The 27,399-nt window shown below is 40.5% G+C and overlaps 1 protein-coding gene across 2 annotated transcripts in view; it reads right to left on the bottom strand.

The window, feature by feature from the left end:
- LIMS1 (LIM zinc finger domain containing 1) overlaps positions 1-27,399 on the bottom strand; it is a 253,547-nt gene that overhangs the window by 200,785 nt on the left and 25,363 nt on the right. The window contains exon 1 of one of the 2 annotated variants that reach the window (XM_069204476.1): positions 22,564-22,586. The exons of the other annotated variant lie outside the window; for it this stretch is intronic. The gene's annotated coding sequence lies outside the window, so the exon portion shown is untranslated. Of the gene's footprint in view, positions 1-22,563; positions 22,587-27,399 lie in introns of those variants that run through there. 2 annotated transcript variants of the gene reach the window in all.

Here is a 27,399-nt window from a genome sequence, read left to right as displayed (position 1 = left end):
AAGCATGAACTTACCCTTAATAAATTGATACTAGCCACAAATTTCAATCAATTGAACCAGTGAGACGTCAGCAACCAGGAATGCAAAGAGAGGGCCACGAAAGTCTGGCTGAGTCTGGCTGAGTCTTCCTGCTTCAACAACCTGAACACAAAGCAAAGCTGAAGTTGGTCCTAAAGTACTGTAACCCAGCTCCTCCAGCAGTGTAGAAAGAGGTCCAAATCATTTCGGGTGCTTCGGGTTTATAGGTGTGGCCGTAATCAGAGAAGTGCCTGATAAAGCTCAAACTGGAGGGCTGCAGGTATAAAGGTTAAGCTACCTGCAGAAGCAGCCTACATCTGAATGGCTCTCTGGATCTGGGCAGCCTTGATCGCAAGGACGTGGCTCAGCAACATTACGTGGTTACAGCCTCAGCATGGCATCACACCAACACGATTACAGACACTTTCATATATCCAATAAAGCAAGCGGCTTTCATTGTCGGTGCTGTGATTGAGCTGCAATGTCATCACAAATTCAGACTGCGAGTAGTTTATGTAGTTTATTCAGAGTAAGAGCTGATGGTCAACATCACTGTACATTCAGAATGAAAAAAGGACTAAGGCAACTGGAGAAACCATCGCCCATTTCTACTAAAGACATCTGTGGTATAACAACTGTGCAGCTCTGAAGGTATGCCTGGGTGGGATTTCCATTACATCGGCGTAATCTCATATAGTTTAAGGATTTTTTTTCTTCCCGTACTTGTTGCAAAATTCCTGAAATTATGCTGCGTTCATAGAAAATCTGTAGCACTAAAACACCAAGCAACTGTTGTTTGTGTCGCTTGTGGTTTTTGCAAAAAATACGCACTTGTGCCTAAAACAGATGAGAGGACGTATTTTGAGTTAAAAGAAAACACTAAGTGTTGGTTTAGCAAAATTTCACATAAATGCAAAGAAGAATTAAGCAAATTTCGCACACCACTAATAGAAACTTTCATTGAACTAAGAAGAAAGTTGTCCTACGAGTATGATTCAGTAGAAAAGAGACACCACTAAGAAGCAGCCATATGGTAATCATTCTCAAGTGTCAAAATAATGAAATCCATGGCACCTAGAAAGGAGGAGGGGTGCAAGAGGGCATGGCTCTAATTGTTCAGTACTATTTCGAAAGACATGTGCTGCTCTGCCTTTAGAGGGCAGTGTGCAAGCGGATGAATCCACGTTGGGCTCCTCAGAGGTGAGAGATGAAGTGAATATCTGTTCTCCGCATTAAACAAGTTGGGTAAAGGTGACACACTGGGATCAAGGCTTCATGACAAAGTAGCTCTTCTGTAGGGTTTTTTTTTTTAAAGAATTGATTTATTATTTTATTCGAGTTAGTCGCAGTACACCCAAAACATTGTACCATAAACAACCTGGCAAATATATGCCAGTCCCATCCCCCACTTTCCCAGCCAATCATCCCAGAGTGGATCCACACACAAAGGCTCATCTGTAGGGTTAACTTGAACTGCTGAAAAACAACAGGTTTCTATGGTGTCTGAAATTTTTTGACACCAAAAAATTAATATTAAACCAAAATTATAGGGAAAAAATCCTTGATTACAAAGTCTGCCTTACCTTGAAACTAAAGCGAGGAGGGAATAGTAAACAAGCATCCTTAAACATTGAAACTGCAACCTTTCTTTCAAATCACGAAAACCTGAGAAATTCAAGGATACTTTTAGAGCAGGGAAACCTTTCTTTCTACTTTGAACATTTGTGAAAAGTTCAGTAGCGTCTGAGATCATTGCCGTCACCCAGAATGCAATGAGTTAGCCCGGCGGAGTTTTCATGGTCTTTGACTAATTATTTGGATCCCTTAGTGGAAAGTGCTCGGGCCCAAATTGCTTACAGATGGAAATACAGTACCACTGGCATCATGGCATTTAAATGTAGACAGGAAATCCGTGGTGAAGAAACGGGTTACATGTAATGGAGGAATTAGTTTATAGTAGATGAGTCAGGCACCCAACAAATGCATATTTCTGTGAGCAGAGAGGCGATCAAGAATGCTCTTAAATCAAAGATTCAGAGCCTAGATGTCACCTAGGACGTTTGCCAAAGCAAGTACAATGTAAGAAAGATGAGTGTGAATCAGATACGTCCTTGTGCCAGCAAGATGGCTTGGCGAGTGGACATCCCAGCACGGCCTTCCATTTCCCGGAGTTTGACAACCAAATACCATTAAATTGGTTGATAGTAACGCCCGTTATTTATAGTGCTAACATACTGCAAAAATGAGATATGAAGCACCAGATATAAGCTAAGTAAAAGCTCTGAAACACAGATTGAGTTTCACAGTTTCCAAGCTTCAACAAAGCCTACTAAACTCTTGCTTCTTGTTTTACCTACATTTGTTCTACTGTAAAGAGATACCTGGGGCTGTACTACAGAAAAACTAATTTGCTGAGACAAGCCAGTGCCAGTTATGCATTTTTTACTTAATTACCTGTATGTGCATTGATTCAGGCAGAGGTTATCATTCTGATTGAATGAGCAACTAAAGAGGAAGCGGAAATCCTGAAAATAGTCCTTTAACTCAGAAAGAACAAAACATGCAATTGCTGACCACAAAGCATCCCCCAAAGATTCATGGTGCTTTATTTCATAGATTGTGAAGCCAGAAAAAAAGTCAATATAATCTCAAGTGAGGTCCTGGATGGTGATAAACTACTTAATTATAAAATAAATGAGTTTGGATTACTAGGACCAATTACGTTTCCAGTGAGTCTAGATCAGTGGTTCCCAACCGTTTGACTTCTGTGGACCCCCACTTTATCAATACTGGAACCTGGGGATCCCGATTGAATCATAATTACAATCTGGGAACCCCCCCACTGAGTCACTACTGAAAGCTGGGGACCTAATCTGTTAGTTTTAATCTTCTAAGCAGTCGTGGACCCCTGAGGAGGCTTTGCGGACCACAGGTTGGGAACCACTGGGCTAGATGAAGCATTATATATTTTTTTTAAAGTGGTTCATCTGTGAACAGTTTCAAACTGATACACTTTCCAAATGATTTTGTAACTCAATGAACGAGTAACACTGTCCTTGCAGTGAGTTTTTTTTTGTATTAAAATATTTCTTATAACCATGTGGATCTATTCTGTAATAAAGCAGTGCTGAAGTGTTCGCGAGCAAACACGTAAAGGTGAGAAAAGAAAAATACACTGAGAAGAATGCAAAAAGTGGTGAAACAATTCAATGAAGGCAAAGTTTGATCCTAATAGCTCTAAAAGTGGAACACCCTCCATGGTTACTGATTGCCCTTCATCCCACTATGTGAGTTGAAGTTTAGACCCTTGAAACTTCTAGTTTGCAGGTTATCATCAGCAATGATATAACATTTTACAGTATTACTTCTACAGAGGCACAAGATGTCATAGGAGTCCAATTTGTTTTTAATAACATTTTATTCGGAAGGTTTTTACTCACCAGTCTAGCCATGAAGTGCATCACTCAAGCAGATCCTCCCCCGGTGTGTCACATGATGGAAGATGTGGGCAGATCAGTGTACAATTGTAATAAGGAAACAAATTCTCAGGGCAAGGAAGTCAACCAAGAAGCAGCTGGCCAAATATTAATTTTCACATGTAGATATTATTTCAAGTGATAAAAAATACAATAGGGGGGCAACTTTTTTATTATTTATTTTACACACTAGATTACCTGCTGTTAGATTCATTCAACAATATCTAAAGGTGAATAAACTATACTTGTTTAGGGAGTAAAGGGGAGAGAGATCAAGCAAGCACAAAGGAAATAGAAAGAATAAAGAATGAAAAACAAAGAGGGAGAAAGACACAGTGGTAAAGGCGTTTGTATGGTTTGCGTCATCTCACTGCGTTTCCTTATGTGTGAAAAAATAAATAAGTTGTACAAAAAATTAAGAAGACCAACATTGTCAAAGGTAGATTTTTTAAAGACCTAATGTGCAAATTGTTAAAGATTATCAGACTTCACAGAGTTTCATTGGAATACCTAGCAGGTATGACATTAAATGTATTTTGTAGACACCTAATGAATCCTTAAAGAGGCAAGTGGCGAAATAATGTCAAATTCAATCTAAAAAAAAAAAAAAATCAAGCTGAGGTCACCAGACATAGAAATTCTACAATGCCTATTGTTAGTTATGCAGAACAGAGTAAAAAGAACTTTGTTTCTCTACACCGGATGGCCCGTATAGTAAAAAACTTAAAAATGTTAGGGGGGAAAAGCGGAACGAACAAGATGCCACGACCCACATGCTGAAGCGTTCAATGTATGGTGTGCAAGTAGAGTGATACAAACTTAGTTCTTGGTGAGTGTCCCAAAAGGGTACCTTCATTTCTAGTAGTCTGGGCATGACAGGCATTTATGTGACACAGTGTAGGTTTTGCCGATGACGTCATCAAAACCCTATCACACCTGCCCTTTTTCAACAGCTTTCTTTGATAGCCCTATTTTTGTAATATAATAAAATATCTAATTTTTACATAAACATGTACATGTAAATTAAGGTTAGAACAATATTTCGTCATCTGAATAAGATGTTATTGTGCCCATCTTCTGAAACTGGGTGTCTGAGTAACACGAACTGGTCAGCCTTAGTGACAAGGTGCTAAACATGAACAACTATTATGTACTTTAACATATGTAAATACTCCTCAACAAGCGGCAAAATGTAGTGTCTATAGATTGATGCGTGCTTTAATTATGTAAAAGGGAAAAGAGAACACTTTACTTAGTGAAATGTCTTTCATTGAGTGTTACTTAAAGCAAGCTAATGGCAGGCCTGATCAAACACTTCAAAGCCATAGAACAGACCTTACTGAAAGCCACAATTCCAGATTAATTAGGTCAATGTTTGGCAAGTCAATAGCAACTGGTAGCAGATTGAAATTGCTCCTCTTCTAACCAAAAGTACGAAAGAGTCCACAAGCAGAGTCATAACTGTATGTTATTCATACAGCAGCACACATGCAAAAAAAATATATATATATATATGTAAAAATATATATATATAGAAGTTTGAGGCTTCTGGCTAATACATGACTCAGGCTATTATGCAAAGGTAAATAGCCAAAACAAAGCAAAGGAACAAAACAAAAGAAGAAAACAAAATCGTAGAGTAGTATTTTTTTAATCTAAAGTGATTGAGAGATGTCAGTGGTTACTGCATCTGCCACATAAGCACGTGTACAGCCTGCGGGTCACAAAACCGAATCCCCTTACCAGGTCGGATCTTCAATCTATGAAGGCAAATTAAAGAAAATAGCAAAGCCAATAGGCCTGCCGTGCATTTTTAGATAGAAGCCAGACGTATTGGCTTTACCTATCCATCAGACATGCTTAATTTCTATTTCAGTAGCGGGCTAGTAGCAATAGCAGGGGTGCTTCCTGGCCCACTGAATCTTAGTGGCAGTCCAGCAGCTGAATGTGATTGTGAGGGACACCAAATGGTGTCCTCTAATGGAGTCCACCAGAGGAGCGACCCATTGGCATCCCTACTACATTACTAAAGAGCTTCATTTGATTTCAAAATCTTACCCTATCTCCAAATGTAATCGAGGCTAAAGGTGTTTTAAGAAAATATTGAAACAACAGCTTAGTTTTAAGACATAACTTCAATAAAGTGTTAAAAGAAAGTTTTAGAGACACCTACTAAGGAGACTTATACCAAAAATGAATTAATCTTAAAAAAGCATAATATGGATTTTTGTTCAATGTTTTAAGCTTAGTAATAGCACCAAAACATAGCCTCTAAAAGTACATGAACCATAACAAAAGTAGCATGTGGAATTCCTAATGACATGCACAAAAAATCCATACATAAATGCAGAGGACTCAACTTAGCACTTTGGATAGGGTAGAATGTTGGTGATCCAAGGGACAGTATTGGAGTTAGCAATGACGGGCATATAGGAGTACAAAGCGCTTGGATTCGGGGAGTGTGAGAGTGCCAGGGAGCTCTTTGAGCATGTGCGGAAGAAGACATGCACACTCCCCGGGACAGCAAGGTCTCTAGAGGACGGAGTGGCCAAACAGAGAGATCATAAAATGTATTTTTATAGAAATGTGCAACATTCCGACTCCATAAGCCTATGCTGTGGTGTACAAAGGAGGGGCATTCAACTGCCTGGACAGGACTACGCTGTAAACTAAAACAAACAGAAACGACAAAAAGATCAGATTCTTGCTTTTCGTTCAACAGTTTTTTTAAAGTCCCTTTGGAGCAGAAATTCCATGTTTTTGATGTTACCACCAGTGCAGCCGCACGGTATGTTACGAGTTTTAGCAAACATGCAGTTGGCTCTCTGATCCCAAAGCATGCAGTCTTAAAACATGCAGCTGAGGCACAGATCATTCATCCCCTGTCTTACATTTAACATGTTTGACCAGAATCCGTCTGCAATGCTGTGACAAGGACATGTAAAGTTTCCAACCAGCAAAGTGCGCCTTTTAGCTGCGGCAGCCATTAGCTAAATGGAAGGTTCACCCTCCCACCACTGTAGAGACTCGCGTGGGAGACACCCAACAACATTCACTACAATTATCTGGCCAGTGTCTGAGGTGGTAGTGTGGCGTGGGGGAGATGACAGGGGACTGCAGAAGGCAAGAAAACCGCACAGCAGTGGGCACACGACTGAATTGATCAAATTGAAATTTTACTCTCAAGTGCTTGCAGCTAAAAAACAACAGATAGCTACTGAAGAACTAAACAAGTATAGTTCAACAATATGGCGGTTCACGTATTAGATGACATTATGAACAATTTGGTAGGGATATAACTGTACAAAACCTCCATGGCATCTTCCGGAGTTCAAGGTATGTTTAGGAGCTATGCACAGTCTGGAGATTTAACAGGAGCCTGTGGAGGACTGCAGAAAGGGCCTACTTCTGTCACTTGCTAGATTCTGTAAATTTGACACACCACTTTGGGGCTCGTTTCCCACTAGTGTTGGAGTGGGCAGCGCCTGCCAAGTGTGAACTCCTGCACCTTGCAAATGGCCAATGACAAACTGGCACAACACCTAGGTTTCCATTCACGAAGTGCCTCCCCACTCGTGGCGGAGGCTCCTCAGCCATGGTGGGATCTCCGCACTGCTGTTTCCCATTGCAGAGATCTCGCTGAATCTGGGCTCTAGTTTTATAATTTTTTGGCAAACTGGTCAGGATAGAGAGATCAAGATACCATCTCATTGAAGACTACCGTATACAACAGTTGCCTTTTTTTTTCCTTCCCAGGCTTGCAGCTGCAACATCAGTTCATCCACCACATTGCTATTCCATTGCATCAACAATGCAGCAGCTCCCTCGAGAATGAAGTTCATTTTTGGGCGTTCAAAATGGAAAACAAATTGGCGCGTACAGCTTCAATGACTGGATTGACCATGCCGAAAAAAGTCTTCTGGTAACAAAACTAGACCAAGCAGTGCTAAACCATTTTCAAATTCTTATTACGAAACAGTCAAATACCCGATAAATATAAGCTGATGCTGCTGGCAGCAATGTTATAGGCAGATGCAGTGACATGGGAACACCACGTTCAATCAGTCAGCAGTATCAGGCAAGACATTTAAATGGTTAGCAGACAGGAGCAAACTCTCCATCTCCTCACAGCCTAACATCAGCAACATCTCAAAATGAATCAAACTGGTCAAAAACAATCCCCACAATGCCCTCTCTTGCTCAACAAAAACAGGGTACAACATAAATTCAGTGTCCTTTTGAGGGAAGTATCAATTGGAAACACAAGCAGTTAAATTAATTACAATTGAGGACAGGGCCCTGAGCACACAAACCTTTTAGTCTGATTAAATTAGCGATGCAATTCTTTCTACTGTGGACACGGAGCCAGCATGCGATTTAATTTCCGGCGCGATTCCATTAGATATGACTTGCAGGCCAGGGTGAAGGTCTGTGTACGTCGGGAGACGAGCAGAGAATACTAATGCGCAGACCGGCTGAAGACGCAACTGAGTCAACCTCAGCAGCCCGCCTCTCCATCCATGCTAAATGGTTAAAAAGGTAGACCTATGCATGCTTCACTCAACAAGTCCAAGTTCTGTGCATAAACAACCCAAAACAACCTGCAACTCTATCCAGTCTCCTAGGTTAAGTAACCAAGGATGTCTTTATCTCGTGCATCAGACTTCCTAAAGTTACAGTTTGCTAATATGGATCAAGTCAAGAAGAAGAAAGATCTGGCAACATAACTAGCAACTGTTTGGTAATTGCAGCATGCCCAGCTCTTGAAAATAAACAATCAGTGCTTTAAATGGGCCGGAACTGTCCGGTACTGAGTACCAGCACTTTTTTATTTTGAGAGGGAGAGTACCGGCACATCTCAAGAAAAACGTAATACTTTTAATTGGAGAGTACCAGCACTTCTCAGAAACAAGCAGGTACTCTGGCACAGAATACCTGCACTTACATTTTTCCATTTCATGCACTGTTCACAATGAAGTTTGCAGATTTAGGATTATATCTCTGGAGCCAATCGATGCAAAACAATAATTTTATGCCTGGCGAGTGATATAAAGTATATATTGATCTAGCAATGGGCTGGGTTCACAGCAATCCAGGCACTGTAAATCCTTCAGCAACATGGGATGTTGCTTTTGTCATAACTTAAAGAGTTAATGACTAATATGCAGAATTTCACATCAAAAGACTAAGGTGTTTAACAGGCCCAGAATGTTTACAATATTTGAGGGCCCAGTCCTGTTTTGACCCAACCTCCCCCGACCACAGTGCAATTGCTTACCATGGTTCTGCAAGCACATTTAATCCATTTGATAACTGGGCCAGTTTGGACAGCTTTTCTAATGTAAGAATTGGGTGGGAGGTGAAAGAAGATTGAAGCGGAGGTGGGGTGACAGATGAGTGAGGCGGACAGACTAGTCCTAGATTATGGTCATTTTAGGCTTCCACAACAGCAGTTGGTATTTGCAGTGATGATATTTTGCACATGCTGTGCTTCTTTGGTTTCAGAGTTGGTCCTCTCCTGGTGGATACAAGGCTCCCCCTTGCTTGTTTTTATGGAGCAGCTCTAGCTCTGCGTGAGTTGAGTCCTGCTAAAGGCGGTCAGTGATTACTGCTGTTGACATCAGGCCAATCAAAAACATTGGTACGCCCATCCACAGACATTCCAAAGCAAGTTATTTATTCATGTAGCACCTTTACATTTTATTAATCAGTTATTAATTTCCTTTTTTTAAGCTTCTATAGAGACAATTTTTGGGCACTTTCAGTAAATAAGTGGGGAAAACCTACAATAAATCAACAAAAATGAATAACAGAATATTCATCTGGTCACTTCTGCCAAGTTAAATGCAGTTGTTATGTGTAGTTCTGACTGGGCCTTTAGCATTTGCATAAGACAGCTAATATATTTTAAAATAGGAAAGGTGCAGGGGGTTTTGGCACATCTGCCCAAAAGGTTAATATGCTGCCATTCACTACCCCGGCAACAAGACTATTTTTAGACCTGGCCTGACAGAACAGACTCTTCAAAAACTAAAGTTACTTATTTTTTAAAATATATATAAACTGGCTTTTGACTCCTCCCAATTGGGAATTTCTCACTCACCTAATGATACTGGCTAGGTGGTGTATCTATGGAGTGCTGGCACTGCTTTGTAATGCTTGAGGAACTATTTTACATGTCAAAAGGTCACTTAATTATCACACATTAAATTCTTTATCTCAGAGATGCTTTTTTGCAATCATTTTGTTACAGTGCAGGAGTAGTTGTTAAGACTCGGGTTTGACAGCACTTCCTAATATACCATCATCCACTGGCTATCTTCAATCGACCTCTTGAGATTTTGTCAATCATATTTTGATTCAGCCCAGTACAATATGCAGCTCCTTCGTAGCGCTATTGGCTGTGTGGGTGTAACCTTTTGCTTGCACTGAACCGCATGAAGAACCGCTTTATAGCTATAGCTATCTCTGTCCGCTCCCGGGGCTCCCTTCAATGCATCACTCAAATGTGCTAGTGGTACCTGCGTTAGCACATTAGTTCCAACAGTAACCACACAACCCCTCCACCCCCGGTTTCTTCTGCTGGTGGTGGCATAAGGCTGTACCCAGTCCTATGCATGTAAAAGCCCAGCACAAGATCAGTCCCAGGACACCCTCGGGTATCAGTGCTCTTAACAAAAAAAAATCTGTTTCAAATTTAGGAGTAAATTACTACCTCTCTAAAAGCAAACAGGAGAGAAGTGGACCACGTGCTTCATTTAAGCAGAGAAAGATTTGTTTTGGTAAATGCATATGTTTGTGGTCCTTCAGTAATTACCGTAGGTGTTATCCGTCAAGTGTATGTTCAAAAGGTACAGCACGCTCGCTCCAAGAGCTTGATTTAAGAGAACTCAGTCATAATTCCAAGGACTTGCCATGAAGCAATTTTAGAGAGCTCATTTAGCCTAGATTTATAATGGCGCGGCACCTCCATTACTCCGACTGGGTGATTCATCCTGTCTAATGGCAGACAATTTTCCAATCTATAAAAGAAATGTACGTCAGCGGCAAGTAGCAGCCATTAACAACAGTCTCAATTCAGGAAGTTAAATAATTCTCTGCACCAGCAGGTGAGATGAAGAATAAATAAAATATTGGTTACAAATGAAATAAAAATACAGCTTTATCTCAGTGGTATACAGCCGTCTTCATCACACGGAGAGTAAAAATCTGAATAAACTCCTCAACAACATTTCAAATATTGTGCCGACTAGTGGTCACACCCCAGCGCCAGGCAGTCTGCCCTCCATCCTCCATCAGTAGGCTGCAGCTCAATCCAACCTATAAAGAAAGAACTGTACAAGTTTCCATCACCTGGTCTTTATGGGATCTTCCCGTCTGCGACACTGCTAGCGGAGTACGCTTCACTGGATGCAGCATAACAGAGTACGCTTCACTGGATGCAACACTGCAGTTTCCAACCAACTGCACCCTTGTTCCATCGCACCATTTCTCATTTCCTTGTGCCGTTCACTTAATTGCGTCAGCCCTCTAATCTTGTGTGGCCCCCCCTTTTTTTCAGTTTTATATAGCACGCACTTGACCCAAAGGTATTGGAGCACCCTACATGATCACCAGTAACATTCACAAGTTTTTTGTTTTTTAATGAAGAGTCAGTATATTTCCAAGAATCACAGGATGTTGAGCCGACACCAAGAGTCAAACATGGGTTCCCAGCTCCAAAGTCGGCAGTTTTGGCCCTAAGACTGCATCCTCTTTCCTCAACATTACTGCTACGCATCACAATATATTGTATCTACACACCCCCTCCTCTTGTTCGAAATGAAAGAAAATGTAAAACAAAAAACAAAAACAGCTTCACCATCAGGTTCTGCTCCCGTTCCATCAGCACTGAGAATGTTTTTTATTTCACTGTTTTATTGACTTCTTCAGTGACTACTTTTTTAAGGCAAGTACACAGACTTCCTCTTTATTTTAAAATAAAAATCAGATCACTCAACGGTTAAACATGAAATTTGTCTGCATGTCCTAGGCACCAAGGAAAACAGAGGAGGCTCAGAGGGGATTTTGCTATTGCACATTTTGGGCTCGGGAGGATATCACCTAGCAGTTACAGCTGGGCATTTTGGTTGCACACAAGTGCTTGTATTTACGTACCAGACTCATGGTCTTTGGATGCGGCACAAGCAATACCCAGTGGCCAGGATTAATTCTAGCATTCTCTCTACAAGTTTGTTCTTCGTTGCAGCAGACATCCTAAATACAACAGGTATACCCAGGCTTGGATCACACGCTCACTATGCCACGTGACGTGAGCTATATCTTACGGTTAAAGCTGCTTGTATTCTCATCTGGAGGGGACCTGGTCTGGCAGTTCAGGGAGGACTGTTCCTATTTACATATCGCTGGTCTCTTTTGTGGCATAGTGGGGTGAAGAATGATGGACTGGGATGAGGCTCGAGCGACAGCTACTGGCTGAGAACAAAACGGAGTATTCTTTCCATCACCCTGTTTTTGTTGCAGTACCTGTGACCCGCAAATGTATCCCATAACTTAATTTATAGAAGTGTGCCATTTGTGTCCCTTCTCCGTTATCAGCTAAAGCTGATGATACAATGTTATTTTCTGCACCTAATACAAGGCAATTTACTGACACAATGAAAACAGGCAAACATATGCTGTTGATAGACAGATCAGTCTGGATTGCTTCTTAGATGCAATGCAGCCTTTGTCAGAGAATGACTCTTTCACCTTCAGAAATGTTCATTAAGACAGCTATTCATCTTCTGACCAACGCCATTCCTTGTGTTCTAAACTAAAGCACTACAATAATGCATTTTGACATTGCCCCACTGAATCTGGATCACGATAGGACCAAAGTCCATTGCAGAGGTCACCATGTACAAGTCACAACCGACCAAAAGCATCTTGACTAGAACAGCACAGCCCAGTACTTAATTTGTGGATGAGAGAGTGCCAGGGCCGAAGCTCTGCTCAGAAGCTGGCAGCTGATGCAATTAAAAGTGGGCATGCGGAATACCTAGGGCGGCAGTCTAAAATCCACCTCATGCCTTTTGTAATTCTCTACAAGACCGTCCCCTGCCCCTTTTTCTTACTCTTGCAGGTTCCCACATTCTCCCTTTGTGACAGTTTTGCTGTCTTTCTCTTCCTTGGTCTTTCTGAACTGTGTGTTTCCCCTCTTTTGCACTTGATAAATATCTGATGTGAAAAATAAGATCTGATCCCCAAACATAAGTGCCGGTGGCCCCCATTGGCAACCACCTGCACAAATTAAGCACTGGTACATCCATCCCTCTTCACAGCACAAAGCCAGAAGGAAGTCACCTCCATCTAGAAAATGCTCCAAGGGTGGATAAGAACAATACAAACTCTACGTTGCCCTGCAGAAGCCCTCCAGCCTTACAGGTGGCAGGAAACCACAAGTCTTGTTGTACCGCTGAGTCCGATCCTTATGTAATTAAGAGCACCAGCCACGAGACTAAGAAAAGGTGCAACATTTTATGCCCAAGGCTCACTGCAAAGGCATGACAACTGGGTTCTCGGGGTAACATGACAGCAAAACAATATCAGAGACTGGAGCTGGCTGGATACCAGGCTCAGGCATGAGATGGCAGTGAAAACAGCCCTAGAAACAAATGCTTTAAAAGTGAGCTATTTTGCCCCACATGACTTACCGGGAAAGAAATACAATCCATCTGAAGACATTATTAAGGTTCAGAAGTGAATGTTTCACTCAGATGTAATTGTTATTTTTCCAGAAGTCAAATGTCATCTGGTGGTAATCGGTTTTAAGTAACCTGAAAGTGAACACTCACCTAGCAATAAATGTGAATTGTTCACAAGTAAAAGGTCACCCTGGTGGGTAGTGTTAAATAACCTGAAAAGTACTGATCACCCAAAAGGGATCAGAATAGTGTTCCTCGCTGAGGAATTTTAGAATCTCCTTAAAGTTAATCATTGATTTTTCCATAAAAACAAACAATTTTGTGGCTTTAATTATCGGGAACAGCGACGTTTGTACGATGCAGGTCGGACATGCATCAAAATTCACAATTAAGAAGAACAACGTGTCTCACAACTAAAATTCCCAATTACCTGCTGGTCCCAAAACACCTCCCACCCCACAATACGCTTTACAAACCTTATGAATTTGACAGCATAGCATTTTAGTTTGAATCCTTGAATATACCACCAAACCAAAAGTTTGCTGCCGTTAGAAAATACATTCGTAGGCCCTGAAACCTTGCGGTCACTTTCTGTGCCTTCTAGCCCGCAAACATTTTTCAGCCCAGCAGGGGTGCCATGTCCTGGTCTGCACCACCACCTCACTGTTCTGCTTCTGTAAACCTGCTATGTAAACACTTGTCTGCACAAGCATGGGAGGCAGTGGCTTTTTTGTTGCAGACCCAGGTCTCTGCAATACTGCCTGGATGATCATACACAAATAGTCTAGACAGACTAGATTTAGCAGAAACAGGACGCAGCTGACATCACATTTAGGGCCTGATTACGACTTCGGTAGAGGGGATTACCGCCTGCCGAATTACGAGTCCATTATATCCTATGGAACTCGTAATACTGCGGGCGGGATATCCGTCACATTTGGAACGGAGTAATCCCTTCCGCCTAACTGGTAATCAGGCCCTAAGTGTTTTGAGCCACTCTTCCTCTCCACCTCCCTCCTCGGTGCTATCAGCAGGAAGCAACTAGTGTTTTATAAAGGGTTAAACAAAAATACATTCCAAGACATACAATGGCACAAACAAGAGAGTAGCCAGAAAATTAAAATACCCCTCACTTGAGCCACACATTGAGTCACACAGAGAAGGTGAAACATGCAGCACGGCCTTCCCTTAGAAGAGGTTCCTTCACCCTTTCCTCCTCCTCAAAGACATCTATCCATCGTCCTTGCACCAGTCCATTTATTGAATCCCCACGATTCATCTACCTCTCCATCCTTAACTTCCCATCCACCAACCATGCTTTTTAATCATTAATATTTCTTTGTTTCCTTCACTGTACATATAAGCCCACACTCATCTATCATGGTTTTCTCCAACAGTGATATGTATGAGAATTATGTTTGTAGACAGAAGACGACCATAAAAATCTAATTTTTCTATTATGCAGTTACACTCTTCACGTTTTACAATCCTACATAATGCATGAGTGCCATGCAGATGCTAGAACAATAATAATTAAATTTTCTGTAATGCTTCATACCACACTCCTGCCAGTTTTAGGCGCTTTAAATAACAGGTTACTCAATTTACTGATCTTGCAAGGCTAAGTCTACTCTGACATGTACCACTGCATATTTCAACTGCAATCATTCATATCAACGAAATATCCTGATATTATACATAAAATAGATAATACATTAAAATATATATCACACATTTTTGAAAGTGAACAACTGATTTAATTTAGAAGATTTCGAGTTTGCAGCACAAGCCCTAGCTCCTAGACGATGCTCGATATGCTGCTTTTCCTTTCTCTGACTTAATTCACATGCGTGGGAGTGCTAATGGTGCTAAAACCATGCCACCTAACAGAATAGCCTGCTTGTTGTCCTACAATTACGTCTACACCCTATGGATATTAAATGACATCCTCAATTTGAATAGCTGAGGGGCTGCATAATGTTCACGTCTTTCGCGAGTAACGCACCTTCACTCAGACTGCAGCCAAATATCACCATTTGTTTAAAAACTCCATCACCTAAAACATACCGGAAACGAATCTAAATTCAATTTCCAGTATAAATTGTGCTCACAATGCGCCAAAAGGTCAACACGGGCATTTAAAAAGATGACCAGACCTCTTTGGAATCTGCAGTTTATCACCAAGTACCTAGAGTAAAGTGCACACATTAATTTTTGATTCATTTTGTCCGCAGCAGAATGTCCTTGTGAAGAAGCCATAATAACTGAAGGAGAGAAAGGGTTTCATAATGTTACTATTTATAGACCCAAGCTTGTGTAGTCACCTCGAAGTCAGCTCCTAATGCTAAACCACGCCACTTTCAAAATACACTATTATTAGGTTTGTAAAAGAAGTCAGTTCTCATAAAACTATTATAGCCTTAGAACCCGCCGTAGCGGGCTCTACCGGCTATTAAAGGCCCGCTCCCCGCGTTAAATGCCCAAGCCGAAGGCGAGGGCATTTAACAAGGGAGAGGGACTTTAATAGCCAGTAGAGCCCGCTACGGCGGGTTCTAAGGCTATTAGAACATTCTGCCACTCAGGGCAGAATGTTCTATTAAAAAAAAAAAATGTTCACGGAGCCCGAGGGGATTAAAATCCCCTCGGGCTCCGTGAGGCTTTGTTCACAGATGTTGCTGTGAACAAAGGGAACAATGGAATGTTGCCGCTGCGGTCTTTTACCGGCCAGTAAAAGCCCGCAGCACTCCATTGTTTTCAATGGAGCCCCCAGCATTCCAATGTTCTAATACAAATTAGGAAGGTCACAATACAGTGTTAAATGACAAAGCCAGAATCTCTAATAATGTTCTCAGTGACATCTCGACAACCACTTGATTTCATGGGTCACCTACATACTCTGGCCCGATTATTAAATATAAAAATATTATACCTTTACATCCACAGATTTGCTGCTACGTTTGGAGTAAATGTATTTCTTTGCAAACAATATGAGATTTTCCTGGAAAGTTGCTACTGTCTGACGTTTTCAGGAGTACTCACACCTGTTGACTTTTAGACATGTATACATGTAGTTGGCGTACGTTTATGCATGTTACCTTAAAGCAACAGTACGTTTGTGCTTTAAAACATGTTTATCTCCACCACAAGTAAAGATATTTTCACCGGTGGAGAAACTCCTTCTTTCTACACCCCTACCGATTTCGGGGGTGTTTTGTCAGCATTTTCACTTTGCATGAGTGCTTCCTATGCTTTTGACTTGATTTAATCCCTGACCTTATCCAGGGTGGGAATATGCCTTACAAAAAGACTGTGAACAGCCACAAACTCATGTGTGTAGGATTTCTCCTTCTTTCCAAAGAAAACTCATTCTAGAGCACCCACTCCCTGTCCCAGGGAGATTTATTTTCACCTAAAGGAAGAAAGCCCACTAGGCACCAGAGAAAAATGGTTGAATAAATAAATAACAAAAGGAGTAGAGCAGTCAACCCAGGCATCAGACCTATCCACAAATCCATAAGCCCAAACAGTCTTTCAATAACATTGGCAAAAAAAAAAGAATTGGGTGGGTGTTGGCCAACACAGAGTCATACACCCACTTCTAAAGCCCCCAACAATCTCTCTGACCCCCTCCAGTGGAAAGATTGGTGAATCTGTCATCAATCTGCCCCTGATGGAGGGCTGAAAGACCACAAAGAAAAATGGTTATAAGCTACAGTTCAACTGTTGGCTCTGGGTACTGCATGTTTTTGGATAACCAACAAAGTCTGCGACCAGTGACAGTTATTACATTATGTTGTTTATGTAAAACAATGCAGAGGAAAACAATGTTACGGATACTTATTTTCATTATTTTTTTAATTCAACAATTAATTTCTTTGGTAAAATCAGGAGTACGTTTTTTTTTTTTTAAACATTTTCCGAAACATATACATTTTTACACCTATTTCCACCAAAAACTGCAAGTAGGTTGAACCCATAAAAATAGGAAACAGACTGCTAGTTAGAAAAATGCAAAAAACTGTGGAGAAATGTGGTTTTGTTTTACAACTTGGCTTGTCCCTGAAAGCTTGGAAGATAATGGTCTTAGTACAGAAAACCTTTTTTATGCCATTTTAGAAAACAAATACACATTTTTGTGCAGACACTTTTTTCAGTTTTACAAACAAATTATGGCTATTCTCTCGATTTTCTCCAGGGGAATCCACAAACACTGGCTATTTTTAGAATCAACAAGACGTGGAAAAAAGGTTGCAAATCTGAGCTGGATATCTTTTGTGGGGAAAAAAAGTTAATAAGGATTATTTTTTTAAATGCCACAAACATAAAAAAAATACTCAGCACTGTGTCAGGAAAAGCCTCAGCAGCTAAAATACTAAAGGGGTGGGGCAACTGCCCAACAGGGTTATATTGTCTCCTACGAGTAATGACAATAAATACGTTGAGCTTCATGTTCTATTGATTTAGAAACCTAGAACGGACATACAAAATAAGTCATCTTTTTTATTTTGATTTGTCACACATTTTCTGATAGCAATATTTTGGTGTGATTTTCTTTTGGTTTTTATGCAGCTTCATTTGACGAATACCTGCAATCACACTGCGGAAAAAACTTAGTAGTTGCAAGGCTAAAAATAATCCATCAACTCAAATGACAGTTAACTCTATCTTAACAAAACCAATTCAAAAATCCCCTTACAAATCATACAACGTTTCCAGTACTGAAGCAACAGATTTGCTACATTGATAATGTACAGAACAGATTGCAAACTTCTGGCTACCCACGGAAAATACTATATTTGTAGTCCCTTTCAGCATCACAATTGCCCTAGCATTCTCGTACAGCATATGTCCATGTTTCACTATAATCTACCAGGGCTGTTTTGGTGTGTCTTCGGACTGAGCCTTCGAACTCTGTGCCGTGGTTCCCAGAGATCCAATTTCCAAATGTAGCATCTCCTTCTAAGTGGGACAGTAGGCATTAATATTTGACTCATTTCAATCCATTGAAGGGTTAGCTAACGTACTGCAGACCAAGGAAAAGGATCACCCGTAATGCATGGAGGAGATGTGATCTTGTGGCTACGATTTCAATCGCAGGACTTGGAAATTTGGAGCGGCTGGGTTATTCATGATGTTTGAAAATGTTAGGCAGGTGCCAGGCGAGCAAGCTTTACTCCCTCTAAACTTCCACTTAGAAAGTTACTGAGTAAATTTACACCCATGCTTCACTAACTGTACAGTGCAATGCTCAACAACGTTATCTTGTGCTTTTCTTACTACTACATCAGAAAGCGCTTGTCTAAATGTACCGCCTGCCAGTACTACTGGTGTCGCAAATAATCTGTACCACTTAAAGTAGGGTCCTCCTCTTCCAATCCTTATTTATAACTAATGCACAGTCATGTTATTTCTTATTTAGTATTGTAAAATTAAGAATAACAGTGCTCTAAAGAGTTCTAATCTTTAAGCACTCGGAAGGTAGGAGCCCTCCTCAAAGGGCCACACAAAGCCTACTTTCCAAGGGACAGAGGGAGGGTGACCACCTCACATCACACACTTTCCAGTCATAGCTTTTGGTATCTGAAGCATATGCATTCTGGGTAGTCTTGGTTTGCTTGTACTGTAAGTATTATAATAACACAACTTCCAAACATTTGTAGATGGCAAGACAAGTACTGAAGAGTATTCCTGATGACTTGAACTGTGTTGGGCCCTCAGATGGAGGGCGTTGACAGCAGAGTGGATGTCAAGAGCAGGATCCACCCTGGACAAGCAGACTTGATCGAAAAGTGTTGGCTGTAGCTTTAGATCTGTCTGACCTTCAGGACAGTGCACCAGTTGCCAGAGTGTCCACTAACCCGAAGCGAAGACCTAGTACTGCTGGAAACAGTTATTAACCATCAAAACAAAAAAAATGAGAGGATAAAAGACAGAGGTGATACTACCTTCTCCATGCAGACTGCCAAACCTTTTTATCTTTCTCACATAAAGAAACTGATTCAGAAAAACAACAAATCCTGCCTTTTCCTACCATCAGTTTGACCTTCAAGCACAACCACCATAGACACACAATCCTCTTCACACTTCAAGACACAAGAATGCATAGGTGCACCAACAAATCTCAGGTGTCAGATAGGTGCCCATCCCTGGCCCCACCACACATCATTTCCTATGTGATCCCAACACCACAACAAAGCACCCAACCTACAAGTTCAGACCTAAACCAAACTGGCAAGGTAGCAGCAAGTGCAAGTCCTGGCTTACGCCATTCACACCAGGTAACCATTTGCAAGTCCCGATTTGCACCAAAACAAACTGAGCAAACCACCTACAGCCAAGTGGTATGCAAATGCGATCCTAACAATAATAGATATACCTGTCATTTTTTACTGCACCTACTTTAGGACGAGTACGTGTTTCCCTTTAGAAAGTCAAAACTACGAAAAAAAGGGATGAACTGTTTGAAAAACACAGGAATGCAAGACACGCGTCTTTCCCTCAGTAAAAGCTTACTTGGTACTCAGTTCTCAGACCCAGCACATTTCATGTATCCGCACAGGTCAAACTCCCGGCCTAGAAGAAAGAATGTAAACTGACTCAAGTGCTCTTTCTCAGAGAAAAAGTGATTCGAAAGCCAATAGGTCGATCAGGACCCTCGGCATGTTTAGGACACTAGGGTACAATATGGTACTGTGAAACGTCCAACAAAACCGTGCTAAAACTCAAAGCTTCCTATGCTTTAAAGCCTACATAATTCTGGCGTGAGAAACCAAAGGGGTGATCTCATTTCCCGGGGCAAGCTATAAACAATAGTTCCGTAGTCATTTCAGAAGCTAAGCAGTCTTTTAGTCTGATCTTTATGAAGTATTAAAGTAATAAGAAAATATATGTTGAAGTTACACGAACACCAGCTTGAATGTCATCGGGAAAAAAAGCAGTGATTTTCTTCAAATGCTTTACATTTATAAAATACTCGGATACACATATGAAACACTAGAAATATAAGCTGATATTTTTCCAAAATTAAGGCGGTAAAATCAGAACACCAACATGCTTCACAAGCACAGACAACTCAGGGTTGACTAAATCAGTTGTTTTCAAAGTATGTTTGTCTCCAGAACTCCCTCTGTATAGTTTCCAGATGAAGATCTTCTGACAGCATAATTTTATCTCTAGAACCATGGAACAACATCTTTCTCCAGGTCCTTGATTATCATAAAGTCTCTTGCCCTTTTATAGCATTATTATTTAATAACAATGAATCATTGGACGTTTTGACGTTGCAAAAGATAGATCGACTGTGGATGCAAGAAAGGACCCCAAGTGATCCCAGAGTATCTTCTGGGGGGAAAAGGACTGGTAACAAGCTAACCCACGTATGTAGACATACAAGAAGTAGCAGAGCTGGAACACGCTTCAAGGCAAGATGTGTGGGAAAACCACATAGGATTTTTTTTTAAAAACAGTAAGAGGAACCTTACTTTTCTTATTCCTTCCGGTGTAGGACAAGGAGAGCTGGACCGCTTCCTGTCTTCAAGACGGACGCATCACATTAGCAATATTAAGTGAACTTTATTTATCTGGGTGGCGTAGAAAGCAATCTTGCTTACAAGAATGTCAAAATATCATGAATTCAAGCACTGCTCAACTGTTTATGGCCTGACAAAGCTCCAAATTATGTCACTCATAAGGGCATTTTTTGTTGTTGTTTTTCGTAGAGTTAATTTGGTCTCTGAGGTATGGAGCTTTATTGTTCATCACAGCAGTTTGTAGACAGGTGAGGTTGTTATCAATGAGGTTTAGTCACAATTTTCTTTCAGACATATGTAAGATTTTCATCTCAGTTTAGGTCCTGAGAGACCAATCCAGGATGTTGCTATATTTTTTCTTATTTCAGGGGGAGGAGAACTAAAGTCATTGATAACGTCATACATTGTGTATTGGTAGGAGAAAGTCGGTCAACAGTAACAACGGAAGGTGGCTTAGCATTGAAATGTGTTTAATGTTTCTAACCCAGCTTTTTTTCCTTCTCTGTGGGTCTGCGTAGTTCAGTTTCTCTCTTCAAACTCCAAAGCTATCAGAGAGTTTGCAAAGTGGGAACATCTGACCGATGAACTCAAAAAGGTTCTTCAGTGAAAAAAAAACCAGGCTTGGATATAAATAAGGCTTTATGTATCAGAATATACAATAAAGGTGGAAACTGAAACCTCAGGAAACTTTTCAATTAGTTGAATTGTTACTTGTTGGTGCAATGTCCTAACGAACAGATAGTTCATGCAGCAGTATAGATGTTGGTGTGCCTTAGCAAGTTTTTTTTTTAGGAGGGTGCGGGGGGGGGTTGTTGTCAGTAGTTCAACAACAAGGCACTGGAAAGAAGAATCCACTTCAGTAATGGCACATGAATTGGTTTTGGTTTCTACGGAGCACAACATACACTCGGGCTAGTGTTCCCTGTAGAGTTGGATGATGAAGAACCATGGGGAGGTGGTATCTGCTAGCGCACTCACAAACAGCATGCAACTTCTACAGCTCGCCTTTTACCCTGCAACATACTTTAGAAATTTGTATGAAGCATCCGTGGGCCTGTTTTAGACAAAACTGGAGTAAGTTGCCACCAAGAGTTTCACCAGAAGACGTGAATGTGAAGTGGTTGTACAGTAAGCAAAATATGCCCCGGATGATGCATGGGACACTATACAAAAATACTCTAACCGTGAGAAATATTGTTTTGCTTTATACTCTAATCGCTTGATACTCTCATGCACTTTTCTTCGTAATAATTCCTTCAACACCATCCCCATCGCCTATCTCACTCCGACGAATCAAAAAGCTTGAATCAGATTTTACCATAAGACCTTTCCTGCAAAACGGTTTATAGCTTTACATGTTTGCCACATTACACCCTTTACACTGTTTTTGTCTGTGTAATCCGCCCTCTGGCCACGTGTGAGAAGGGTAAAATGTTATTATGCAAAGTTCTTGTGTAATAACTATGAGGTGGTAGTCTTAGAACTCCGTGTTAAATGACTTTAAGCAATCTGAGCACCTACACAGACAGGTCATAATATGCAAATAAAAACAAGTATTGAATCTATATTTATGATGCTGTCAATCCTAGGATATAGAGAACATTTTGCCTAGGGTCATAATTTTAACTCACCTTCACGGTGATATAATTCAGGCAGATTAGTGACAAATAGGAGTCAATGAGCCACTTGTGGTTGACTGCTATGACATATTTTAAACTAATCTAAATAACTTAGCCAGTTACATATTTGATATATATATATAGATATATATATATATATATATATATATATGCACATATATACACACACACACACACACACACATACTAATGCAGAGTAGTTTGGTTCACTTACATTCTGTATGTTGAATATAAACAGAAAGTAGGGGGAAATAATTTGCAGGAGACTCAATCTTGGCTTTACGTACACTGAATTCTTTGATTTGCATGAGCAGCTTGCAGACTTCTTTGCTTCATCTCGCTGTTTGATGTACATAAAAGCACACAAAAAGGTTGCACGTTACAATGAGAGCAAACCAGACTTGTGCAACAACCTGAAAAGTGTATTCTTTCAATACGTCCCTTGCAAAGTTGTATTCGATTTTACGGTCTGGCGTGACAGCACAGCTTTCCCCAGAAAATTATGTATCAGAAGGAGAGGGCCTTTGGTTGCGCCAACATGTTGGGAGCCAGGAATTAATGCTTTGATTGGGCAGAAGTTGTGTGCTTCTACTGGAAAGCAGCTTGCCGTCCACACAACTGTGATCATTTTGTTTACTTATCTGCTCATCACTCTTACGTCATGTCTCTATCAAACTATCCTCCATTCTCACTCGGACTCATCCCAAATCCCCTCGACCACTTTCATCTCCTAAATACCTCTGCCTAAGCTATTCCCTCCACCTCCACATCTAACTCACCAAACCTCACTCTACCTCTGTGACCTCCCACACAACCCTACTAAATTCTCCTGCATTCATCTCACCCTGCTACTATGCTCTCCCTAACCCTTCCACATCCTCTTTCCCCTCCGTCCCCCTTTTATTCATCCCAAGCCTTTGGATTGAGTAAATGAAGGATATACTCCCAATTAACACTTCTGGATTTCTTTCCTCCTCCACCCCTCCATTACTCCAGTCAATCTAACTAACAAACTCTCATATCCGCAACTCAAATTAACTCATAATAATACTAAAACTGTACTCCTTATTAAATTATACTAATCCATCACTAATTCTTGTTGGATACCGGAGTAGCGTGCTACTCATCGAAAAGCGCTTCGACGCCTCGTCAGGGGTAGTAAGCGCTATATAAATACGATTACAATACAATACAATTTATCGAGCTGCCTGAGCTTGAACTTTCAGTGGCACACACATGACACTGCAATGGCATTAAAGTGTCTTAGATAAGCAGATAACTGATCTTGTTTTCTCTGGCAGAAGCTCAGATACGAGGAGGGTAGTTACTAACCAACATGGAGTTTCAAGTCTGGCTGGACAGTGCAACTGTCACTTAACCTTTACTAATATTATTCCATAGTTTGTTGCTTCTGCACAAATTAATAGCCATTCCCATGCTATTTGCTTGTAATACTTCACATTACCATATAACATTCATTTAAAGCCAAACCTATTGGCATTGCTTATGCTTGTTTAATTTTCAATAAATAATGGGCTATGGCAGGAATGTGTTAGAGCAACAGGTGTTCTAGCCCATCAGCCTTAACAAGTTTAACAGAACTAGTCGGGCAGGTGGTGACCAGAATCAGTGAGAGGGTAGGAGTTACTGAGTCTTACCTCTCAACATGACACAGGCTTCTTTTCTTTTCTTACCTTCTCACTGGTTTCTTGATTTCTTTCTTTTTCTCTCCATTGTTGGCTGCCAAATGTAAGTCATTGTGCAAGGAAGAAAACATTTTGCAAAACATCCTCTGAATCACATGATAATATGGTAACCCCAAGTTTAGACATTCACTATCCCTCAACTTAGATTCTTGGAACATTTAAAAAATGTATAGCTTTCATTCATACCCATTATTCATTCACATGATTTCTCCTCATTAACTGACGAATGGTGGGGAAAGGATGAAAACTTATTAGAAGGTGCAGCTCTATTGATAGCTTGGGGTATTGCGTATTTTTAGACAACAAACGAACACTATTATCCCGGCTACTGGAAGAGTGAGACAGATTTAACAATATATTACAGTCTATTACTTTGGTAGATCGGCCATCAGGACAAAACCTATACATGAAAACATTGTCACCTGTTTCTACTGTGTCCTACTTACTTTCATTAGTTTTTGATTTCAATATTTATTTTTATTTGGGAAAACTATGAGTGACCTTCACCTATGACCACTAGCCCACTAGCTGAAGTCTGAATTGTGTCTACTTTTCATTAAAGTAGTCTTCTCACACCTGTTTTTACCACAACCTGGAAGTACGTAGATAGAGCAAAAATAGTACAATTTTTACAACTCTGTCTGTTCCTGAAAGCTGGGAAGAGGGCGATCTAAGCACAAAAACTGTTGCAGGATGCCATTTCATTTTTAGGGAAATCACGCACTCTTTTTTCACATTACTTTAAACAAAATGCTACCTCTTGCCTATTTTCTCAGTTCCATTTAGAGGAATCTACAAACCTGGGGTACATTTAGAAACTCCAACTACAAACTGTGTCCACAAATAGTGCCAATGATAATCAAAGGAGAACACATTTCTGGTGGTGAGTACTTTCTTCAAATTTCAACAAAGCTGTATTAGCAGTGCTGGGAAGTACCCTTGAATATCTTAATGGTTAAGCTGGCAGCCGTTTGGTAACTCATCTACCTGAAAGAACAAAAGAAGACCAGGATGCTACGCTTAACTGAAGGGAATAGAAAAACTAATGGGTTACCTACAAGGGGTGAGCTTTTCCAAAATAACAAACATTCCTTCTTGCAGAGATCTGAAGAACGCAGGGTGCCGCCACGGAAAACCACCCCTGTGGCAGTCACAACATGGTTCCATGTCTGTCGAGCTAGCTTCACAAATGACCACCGTCAACCTGGGAAACAATACCCCTCCACCCTGATCAATGGGACAGTCAGTGGGTTGATGGAAAGGTGCTCGTCAGAAAAAGGTACTTGAAAACATTAAAGAAAACCTGTGTTACTACATTATACACTTGTCTTTGAACCTACTTTCTCTAAATTTCAGTTATTGTGCACCTCAAAATAGAACAATCTGTGTGTGAGTTTCATGGTGTGGACAGCAATAACACAGCAGCTTCGGTGGCTGCTATTCATGTCCCCTGGACTTACTTATTGGTGCACTGACAAGCAGCCATAAACACTCCTGAGTTAGAGGGGTCTGCACACAGCTTAGATTTAAATGGAATGCTTTGTGTTAAAGACATACCTAAGGACATTGGTTCAACACTTCCCACTGTTCTTGTCCATATTGTCGTCGAAGCCGCCACTGAATCTGGGTTTATTTTTAAGAGACCACAAAAGAAGACCCGTATGCTTTCCTGTGGACTTCCTCTACTGAAGTAACATTCTTCTCTGCCAGGCTTGCTTCCATAGCAGATGAAACATTAGTGCATATATCTGGTAGTGTGAAAGCTTTTGAGGGCGGATCAATACCACATTTTCTGGATAACCAAGGCCTATATAAATAGTTCCCTTTAGTTTAATTCTACGTACGTAAAAATGTATTATCTGCCCAATATGAAAACCAGACACGGATTCAGGCCCCACGGTCATTTTTGGACAACCGAGCCATATACGGCCCTGGGCTACATTAGCGATTGCACGCATCCAATTTTCCCTATCATTTGTACAAACCAGATTATTGTCTCTGATCATTTGTTTTTCATAAAGGGATTGACTTAAACAATGCTTCATATTTCAGGCCTAGTACACAACGCTGTTGATTGCATAATACAATCTTTAAATTTTGAACTAAAACATAGCAGTTAATAAGAAAAACAATGGCAAACCATATTCACGTAGAGAAATATCAATAGATTTACTTAAAATATAAACCACCCTACGAAACTAACACGTTACCGTCTGCGAGTACCACCTAGCATGCCAAGCAGATAAACTATGGTTCTGTTACAAGGGCAGGCTGCAGATTAACAACAGATCACCAGTGTGCTGTTCCTCATGTTCTAGGGGCAGTAATCTATTTACAAGAGCTAGTAACCCATCAACTGGCTTTAGTCAATGTCTGAACTAACTGAAAGCCGTTTCATTTAAGTGGTACGTAATGTATGCTTTGTTTCACAGGAAGACTAATTTCCAAGAGAATACATCAGACAGAACATTTTACAATCTTGTAGAGCCCAACTCCACAAGCTTCTAGCAGATATTCCTCACAAACGCATGAGAACACACTGACAGAAGTATTCCTTCCAGCTCAATATCCATAAGTCATTAAGGGTACTACTCAATCTCTCTCAATAAGTCATTAAGGGTACTCCTCAATCTCTCCCAACAGCACTAGCCGCCAAGACATAACATTCAAATACAATAGAAGCCATTGAACAGAGCCTATACTGTTTGCATCTTGTTAGCCATAAAGAAATTAGCTCAACTCTTGCTATTCTTTTTTTCATCATAGAAAAGCTTTCTTGCCAGTGTTAAATTTTTTGTACCTATGTGTAGCATCCTCCCAAATCTAGGTACCTGCCAACGACAAGGCCATACACCGTGATGTAAATTACATGTATTTTTTTCTGGGTGTACCTGTTAACACCAACATTCTAAACCAAAAGTGTTCAGTCATAAAACATGCAAGACAATACAACGCCTCGTCTGTTAAATGAAAAATTTAAATTTTTACAAAAATCTGTGTATATATATATATATATAAATATATATATATATATATTATTTATATAGTGCTTACTAACCCTGACGAGGCATCAAAGCTCTTTTTAGTGAGCAGCATGGTAATCCGGATCCGGAACCCAACAAGGATTAGTTATGGATAAGTATAGGGAAATATGAGTTAATTTGAGCAGTATGTGTTAGCTGGATTGAATGGGATAATGGAGGGACAGAAGAGGGAAGAGTCTAGAAAGTGTTATTTGGGAGATCCTAGTATTAAGATGAGGTTTTGGACAAGTAAAAGGGGAGATGGAGGAGGAAAGAGTCTCTTGAAATGGTTTAGGAAGATCATCCTAGTGAAATGAGTTT

Source organism: Pleurodeles waltl, chromosome 8 (genome assembly GCF_031143425.1).
Source record: "Pleurodeles waltl isolate 20211129_DDA chromosome 8, aPleWal1.hap1.20221129, whole genome shotgun sequence".
Classification (NCBI taxonomy): domain Eukaryota; kingdom Metazoa; phylum Chordata; class Amphibia; order Caudata; family Salamandridae; genus Pleurodeles; species Pleurodeles waltl.
The sequence above is the reverse complement of the archived record's forward strand: the minus strand, read 5'-3'. Positions and strand labels throughout refer to the sequence as shown.